The sequence below is a fragment of the Hetaerina americana genome, unplaced genomic scaffold, assembly GCF_022747635.1.
Source record: "Hetaerina americana unplaced genomic scaffold, ioHetAmer1.1.p SCAF_8, whole genome shotgun sequence".
NCBI classification, from domain to species: domain Eukaryota; kingdom Metazoa; phylum Arthropoda; class Insecta; order Odonata; family Calopterygidae; genus Hetaerina; species Hetaerina americana.
Window position 1 is genome coordinate 18,236,144 of NW_027287427.1, and position 8,937 is coordinate 18,245,080.

Genomic DNA, 8,937 nt, shown 5'->3' on the forward strand with positions numbered 1-8,937 from the left:
GCCTCAATGTTTTAACTAATCTTACATAATGTTATCAAGTCAGGAATTCTTTGTATACTGACATTCAACTCTATTTTTAACGAACGGAGCTACACCATTTATTTTCTTATCCTTCATGCTTGTATACATTGCCAACTGCACTACTGGTAATGTTCTCTACTGAGGACCACAGTACATAATTATTCTATGCACACTAATGCATTTGAGGACTTACACAAATGCAGATTAAACCTTGGGTCTTTGACTAGAACCTGATGAGCTAATGTGATATGCTGTTAATAACTTCTAAAAGAATGATTTCCCAAGGTTTTGTGCCTGAAGAGAAAAACATGTGAAAGAAAACAGGAAGGGAAAAGGAGAAAGAAAGAGGCAAATCTATTCTACATCTACATGAACACCCTGCGAGCCACCAAAAAGGTGTGTAGCAAGGGGGGGGGGGTCCTATTGAGGGAAAGGAAACAATAAGTGAGGAATAGGCATAGCTACAATCCACTGAAAGAGCAGAACGATGAAATGCTGAGTATTACTCTAGAGTGCACTTCCTAACACCATATCCTTATGTTATATTTCCTCATCTATTATGTATTTCCAAGAACTATGCTAGGTATGGCAAGGGATAAGAAGGGTCATGTGATGGAGAATCAAGAAAGATGTCTCCAAAAGCAAAAACTTATCATTATGTGAAGTACTCCATACATTCAATTGTTTCCAGCTCAACTTTGTGGAAGTTCATTTTATGAAGAACACAATGTATATTTCCACTGTTCCTTATTTCCTCATGAATGGTATATAAATGGACCACTACTTGATTAATTTGTACCTGATGATGACGCCTAAGCATTGAAACTAGTTTTACATTAATAAAGAACAGTGGAAATATACATTGTGTTCTTCATTTAATGCTCCATACATGTCTATTAGGAATCAATAAACATCATTATCATTGAAGAAGTTCAAAATGATTCTAAATCAGTTAGCTACCCCTTTAGGATTAAGTATAAAAATGGATATCAAAGAGAAGGGAGGGTAGCCCTCACAAATAAATATGAAAAGTAATCAGTTTTCCCAAGGATTCAAGGGGGATAATCCTGCTGGAGATCTCAGTAACTATCTCCTGGTTACCATGATATCATCAAAGGGTACATATTATTCTTACTCTATGAACTTCCCCTGATTATGAGAGCACCACATCTATCACGAATCAACCGTGGCAATTTGAGAGAAAATCAATGGCAAGTATGGAGAAACTAAAGAGAGGTAAGGTAAAAAAAATTACATATTGTATAGAGACTAAAAACTGCAGATTGTAAAGAGACTAAAGAAGCTGTTTTTGACGCAGGAAAAGAATTGCTCTCTATTCACACCATCAATAATCCACTTAACACGCCAACGTTAAATGGGAATGGTGTTGTATTAATAGCAGATGATCCTGGAACTGGTAAAACCATTTACATGAATTTTCTTGCAAAAGAGATACAGAAGAATCATTCCAGGAAGTGGGTTTCAGTCATTGATCTAAGTTTGATGGAACAACAAAATCATTTGTTAAAAATGCCCAATTGTTTACAATTAGACCTGGAGTTAATAAACTGGCTCTTTAAAATGGTAAAAAATGGGAACTCTGCACTTGAGCATAAGATTTTTGATGAATATTGCAAAAGAGAGAATGATGTGATAATATTATTTGATGGCTTTGATGAAATCTGCCCTAAATTTAAACTAGAAATCACTTGACTCACTGTGGGAATTAGGAAATATCTTGGCAATATTAAAATCTTTGTCTCAACACGGCTTCATGAGAAAAGTGACCTTGAAAATTCTTTAAATGCAGTTTCTTACCAGTTTTCTCCATTCAGGGAGAAAGATCAGTTCAAATTCTTGAGTGCATATTGGAATGGATTCCTATGGACTTTGAAATGAAAGGATTAGAAAAAGAAAATCAGAGACATCAAGGCAAACATTGAGAAATTTAACCTTCCAATCAATGTTCCGGAATATTTTATCTCTGATTCTCACATTGGCAAAGTTTCAACTGATACAAATTCAAAGAAGAAACTAAATTTCAAAAAGATTGATTTCAAATCAGTGGCAAATCTTGCAGCACACATTACCTGACGGCCAGGGTAAAATCACAGAAACCCCATTGCATGTACAAATGATTGCTGATATCATATTTGAGGATACTTTTGACATTCAGAAGACTGTCAACCTTGCCCATCTTTATCAGAGATTCTATAACAGTAAGATGGACATATTTGGGCGGGAAGAGGCCCATGATTTTGGCATTTTTATAGCAGAAAGTCTGGTGAAGATGGGTCAGATGAGAGCTAACAAGATACTGGAGGAATTTTCTGCCAAAATATTGCTGAATGATGAATCATATGTTTTAAGAAATGTTGAAATTGGAGATGCACTGAAGATAGGTCTAATGATGATCAAAGATGGGATTCATCAATTTGTTCACAGGACATTTGCGGAGTTTTTCTTTGCACAGATAATGCTAAGAGAAGCCTGCAAAACAAATATTAAAGAGCTATGGTTAAAACATGTACTGGTGGACAATGCATTTTCCAGAGTTAGAGAATTCCTGGATGATATGCTGTTCCTGTTAGAAGGCACTACTGATGAACAAATTGATATGATGCTAGAGAAATCAAATTTAATGAAATCAAACATTTCTCCAAATCAGTTCTCAAATGAAATGAAGGTTCCAATCTGTATGATAATCCTCCATGGCGATATAAACATATTGCAATATTTTGCTGATTCATTTGGTGAGAATGTGGCTAAATTTATGATTAAAGGCTTAGATTACAAAAAGTGGAGAGTGACATAGAGCACTTCTATGACAATGGCAATAAAGAGTCTAAAGCCTAAATTAGTAGTTAAATATTTTGAAAATGCCTTTTCCTTTTTGGCTCACTGCTTTCAAAAATCTAACATAATTCCAACCAATAAATATATGGAAGTTTTGAGTAAGATGCTTGCTCTCACTGAGGACTTCAAAATGCTTAAGGACATGGAAAGACTTCTTCAGGCAAAGGGATACCATTGGTTGTTTGCCTCCTCCTATGAAAGGGAAGAAGGAAGTTTGGCCTACAATGAAGAAGTGGTCAAATTCCTGATTAAGTGCAAAATTGTTTTTGCAAATGTTCTGGAAGCAGAACTTAATTCTTCAAGTAAATATGGTATCCTTGTGAATATGGCAGTAAGAAATTTCAACGTGCTCATCTTATTAGTTGATTCTATAATGGATGAATGAGGCCTTTTGCACATGCTTAAGCCATTTGGTTTAATATTCAATATTTGGCTTCGAGCATTATATGCAAATGATTGGGAAAATGTGAGGGAAGTGTGGAAATTCATTGACAATAGAGTGACGGAGAAAAATCAAAAGGTTAACTACCTCATAGATAAGTATGAAAATAGAAACAATGCATTGGACAACTCTGCATTGGGGCAGCAACCAAGATTTGATTTCCATGAATTCATTTCAAACCTTGCCAGGGACAAGGTTATTGCAGATACTGAATCAATTCAACTATTAGTAGGTGAATATGGAAATGAGAAGCCATGCCTCTGAGACTATTATCCAATGGGATTGTACAATGCTGTGGTACCCCTCAAAAATCTACTCAAAGAATATGATTTGCACAAGGTTTTTACTGCAAGGCATAGTTTTTACAGCAGTGAGTGGCTATCAAAACTAAATGTACTTGCTAATTCGTACCAAAATCTTTCGGAGGTGGTGGACCAGACAATTGAGGAAGTTAAATCTCAGGACATATACAACCTGGTGGATCATCTTCAGCCTGACAAAGATGGTTTGGTTGGTGGATTTTATGGTTCTAAGATTCCTGTGAAAAAGTTTAAACATTTCGTTGCAGCCTTTCGCAAGCAGGTTGAGCTAGATAGAGACCAATTGGGTTTAAGCGGCCTGTTGGATTGTCTGGAGGAAAAAGTGATTGACTTTATAATAATTTCACCTAATATGCTGCATTTTATGGAGTATTACAGCAATACTTTGCTCATGGGATACATGCTCAGTATTCTGGTGCATTTCTTACCCAAGGAACTCAAACTTCTATTTGCCCCTAATCAAGTGGGAGACTCGGTGTTTCATGTGACAATAAGAGAAGCTGCTGAAATATGGGGGAAATTTTATGATGTAGCAAGAGTACTCTTAGGTGAGGATGCTCTATATCTGGTTCATTCCCAAGCAAATCACTCCGATGAGTATGTGCAGGATTTGTATCTAAATAGTGAGGCATTATTCTAACAATTATCATTTTACAGATCCATCTTCTGGTCAACCACAGAAACAATTCAACACCCTAATTTCTATTGTATGTTGTTAACTGTGAACATATAGTATCCTAAATGAAAGGTCTTAAGTTATAATGGCAAAGGGAAATGTAAAACCCTCTGAAATTATTTCATTTTGGATGTTCTGTCATTCACCACCATTGCAATTAAGATTTAAGGCATGATATTAAATTCATGAAACTGTGAAAAATACGGCGGCAGTAGCATTTAATATAGTCATCCACTAATATGCATTTCAATGCAACACTATCAGAGAACAAAAATCATTTGCCTTGACCAGGACCGTAATTACCTTTTTATATTGTAAACTGTGAACATATCCTAAATGAGTTCTTAAGTCATAATGACAAAAGGAAATGTATTACCCTCTGAACTGCATTTTGGATTCTGTCTCATTCATCATCCTCAGAATTAATTCCCTCCAATCTATTCCTATTTTCTGCAATATACTCATAAGTTTTTCCCAATTCACTCTATCAAATGCTTTTTCGAAATCTACGAAACAGGCTAACATCTCCTGGTTGTACTCTATATTCCTCTTGATTAATAATCTCATTACTGCAATGGCATCACGCGTACCTCTCCCCTTCCTAAACCCAAACTGATCCTCCCCTGCGTAATCATTTGCCCTACTCTCTATCCTTTTGTTTATGATCCTGAGAACAACTTTAGCTGCGTGGGATATTAAACTTTCCATCCTGTAGTCCTCACATGATGTAGCCTTTACCTTTTTTGGAATAGGAACTAAAACTGATCTCACAAAGTCTTCCGGCCAGATTCCTTCCTCATAAATACGACGAATCAGCCCATATAGCCTCTTCCTCCCAAATTTTCCTAAACATTTCAATAGTTCCGCGGGAATGTTATCCACCCCCACGGCCTTATTTAGTTTCATCTCCTTTAATGCCCTTCCTATGTAATGAAAGGAGAAACTTTGTAATTCCACATAGATTTATTCGACGGACGACCTAGGTTTCGACGTGGCACGTCATCATCACCTGATGATGACGTGCCACGTCGAAACCTAGGTCGTCCGTCGAATAAATCTATGTGGAATTACAAAGTTTCTCCTTTCATTATGTTAAGTCGATTCCATGAAGTCACGCCTGAGACAACGAACCCTTCCTATGTCATCGTCGAGTATGCCTGGACCTAAGCTGTCTTCCTCTACGTCATATTCTTTTTCAATGTCTAACTTTTTTGGTCTAACTTTGGTTGGTCTAATTTTACTATATAGTTCTTCTATATACTCCTTCCATTTAATTTGAGTATATGTAGGTATATTCTTAATTTATATATGTATATGTATGTATGTAAGGGTTTTTTTTCCCAAAGAGTTAGAGAATGTTTTACGCACCATCACGAGCCATCAGGACTCACGGTGTGTGGGATTCTCCCAGGGTGGGCACTTTTGGCCCTCCTCGGCCTACCCACTAAACTCCAACTCTTTTTTGTGCCTGCCCCCCAGAAACCGCCATTAGGCATTACTTTGGTAGGGCAGTCATGCCTCTTAGGTCACTTCTGGTGTTGATTCAGTTCTCTAATGATGCTGCTGCGATTCTCCCTTCTTTAACTCGCCTGATGCGGCTCAGCTCCTCTACTACAGTTGTCGCCAAAGTAACCGCAGCATTCCAGTCTGCCTCTGACCTAAGCAGACAGGACCCCAAACCTTCCAGGGTCATGGGACCTTGCCATGTGCTATGAAATGCATCTCTTGCCTTGGCGAATCTTGGACATTGAAACAAAACGTGCTCCACATCCTCATCCTCACCAAGGCAGACCAGGCACTCTGCCCTACTATACACCCCAATGCGATGTAGAAAGCTGCAGAAGTTTCCGTGGCCGGTAAGTAACTGGGTGAGCTGGAACGTTACATTACCATTTCATCTGTCAATCCATGCTAAGATGTCCGGGACAATTCTATGGGTCCATCGATCCTCTTTGGCTACATCTCACCTCTGCTCTACGACACATGAGGAAGCTCAGTGGAGCAGTCAATAACAATGGTCGTCGGAAATGATGGAGTGGCAGCAGAGGTGGGATACAGCCAAGGAGGGTTGACGATACTGAGCGATAGGCTCGTGTAACCCTGAGGGCCACCATCCTATAAGCTTGATGGCAGGTCGCTCCATAACTTTTATTCTTGCTCAGTGCACCGGACCATACTGGCGCCACATACAAAATCACAGAAGTGACCACAGTAGCGAGCAGTCACCCTAGGTTCTCTTGGCCCTCCAATATTGGGCATAATTCCTGCCAATGCTCCAGCCACCTTTGTTGCCTTTGAACCCACCTTCTGAAGATGCTCCTTGAATAGAAGCCTTCCATCAACGGTCACCCCCAGATATCTTATCGCATCTGCTGTTCTTATTGCCTTTCCTTCTACTAGGAAGGTGGCATTGCTTCTGTCCTTGGTGTATGCTATAAGTACTGCTTCCATTTTTTCTGCTGCGAGACTCAAACCGTGGTCCTTTAGCCAATCAGATACCTGTTCAATGGATCGATCCGCCAGGTATTGAATCTCATCCACGCTCTTAGTGCTCACGACCAGTGCTGCATCATCAGCAAAGGCCACAATTGACACCCTCTCTTGGAACTGCAGTCTGAGCAAGCCATCGTATATGATGATCCAGAGCAGGGGTCCCTGAACAGAACCCTGCGGCACTCCTCTCGTGATGTTGTACGAGTGTGCTCCATCGTCATTGTTATAGACTAGTGTCCGGTCACAAAGATAGCTCAAGATAATCTTTTGCAGGTAGAGTGGCACTTTGAGGTGCTCCAATACCTCCATTATATCTTTCCATCTAGCCAAGTTGAAGGCATTACGAATGTCCAACGAAATAATGGCACACATTCGCCTTGCGCTTCTACCTTCTTTAATGACATCCTTGGCCAGATTTACAACACGGTCTATAGCGTCAATGGTTGATCTACCTTTCCTTAAACCAAACTGATTATCGGAGAAGCCGCCAGCTTGTGCAACAGCCACTGATATTTAAAGGCAAAATGCATTTAGAATATGAATCCACGGATCCGTTGGATATAGGGTGAAAATGATATATCAAAAAGGGAAATTAAAAATCAAACCCTTAACAAAAGTCAGTGCACTGCAAACAAAATCCCATATGGTATTGAAAACATCGATCGATGGAAAATTTGGTATTCTTTGTGTAAAAAGGTGGCCAAATGCAGGAAACAGTTCATTATACTAATTTGTGATGAACCTTTTATGCATGTACGTAATAATCCGCTCTTTTAAAGGTATCAAGACATCTCAGGAAGACAGAAGATTTGATGAACTGCGAATTTACAGCGCGTGGTGACGTTTAAACAGATTTGGAACAAGATTACCGACTCAGTGACCGGATCATTGAATGGGTCAGTGAACGGATCAGTGAACGACTCAGTGAACGGATCAGTGAATGGATCAGTGAACGAATCATTGAACGGATCAGTGGACGAATCAGTGAACGGGTCAGTGAACGAATCAGTGAACGGATCAGTAAACGTATCAGTGGAGGGATCAGTGAACGAATCAGTGAACTAATCAGTGAATGGATCAGTGAACGAATCATTGAACGGGTCAATGAACGGATCGGTGAACGAATCAGTGAACGACTAAAAAACGGATAAGTGAACGAATCAGTGACGGGATCAGTGAGCAGATCAGTGAACGAATCAGTGAACAGATCAGTGAACGACTTAAAAAACGGATTAGTGAACGAATCAGTGACGGGATCAGTGAACGAATCGGTGAACGGATCAGTGAACGACTCAGTGAATGGATCAGTGAACGGATGATTGGGACCTCCCCCGCCACCCGTGTGCGTCAGGGCGGCCATTGCCCCTTTATCTGCGCTAGTCATACCCCCGCTCTTCCTGGCATTGAGGACCAAATGAGTGGGAGCGGGTGGGTATCGGAACATCGAGGGGGTCTAGCATCCCGTGCGCCATCCCGGTGCCATTCTGTACGGGACCTTCCCCGCCACCCGTGTTCGTCAGGGCGGCCATTGCCCCCTTATCTGCAATAGTCATACGCATCTGCGCATAATTATAATTAACTAATAATTCCAATACACGACCCAGATCCCCTACAATCCTTCCTCGCTAATCCCTAGCTATTACTCAATGAGCACTGGCATTCCCATCGTAGTTCCGTTATAAATTCCTTCGGGTGTATGCATTTGAAAACTTCTTCAGTCAACATAATCTTGCGATGTCTAAAACTGAAAATAATTTTTCAAATATCTCATACTTAAGGGAAAAATGCTTGTACAAATTGTCTTCCCTCCTTAAATATTGTAGAGCATCTTCTATCTGTGCTATAAGGAAATTGCCCTCCATATGTAATATCATTACATACCAATCGGTAGAAGTTTGGTTCTTGGGGAAGAAAATTTTGATGCAGCGCATTGGGGGCTATTAGGGGGGGAGTGACCGTGGGCTGGAGAGGAATAAATATAATGCCAGCTAACGACATCCCGAGGGCAGTACGCCGCCCGTCGGATGGGACGTTGTCGAATCATGGCACCCCCGTGGCATTGGCGCTTGACCTTAGTCTTTCCTCGCTGCTCCCCCCTGCCCTGGTAGAACACTCAACTGGGCCGATCC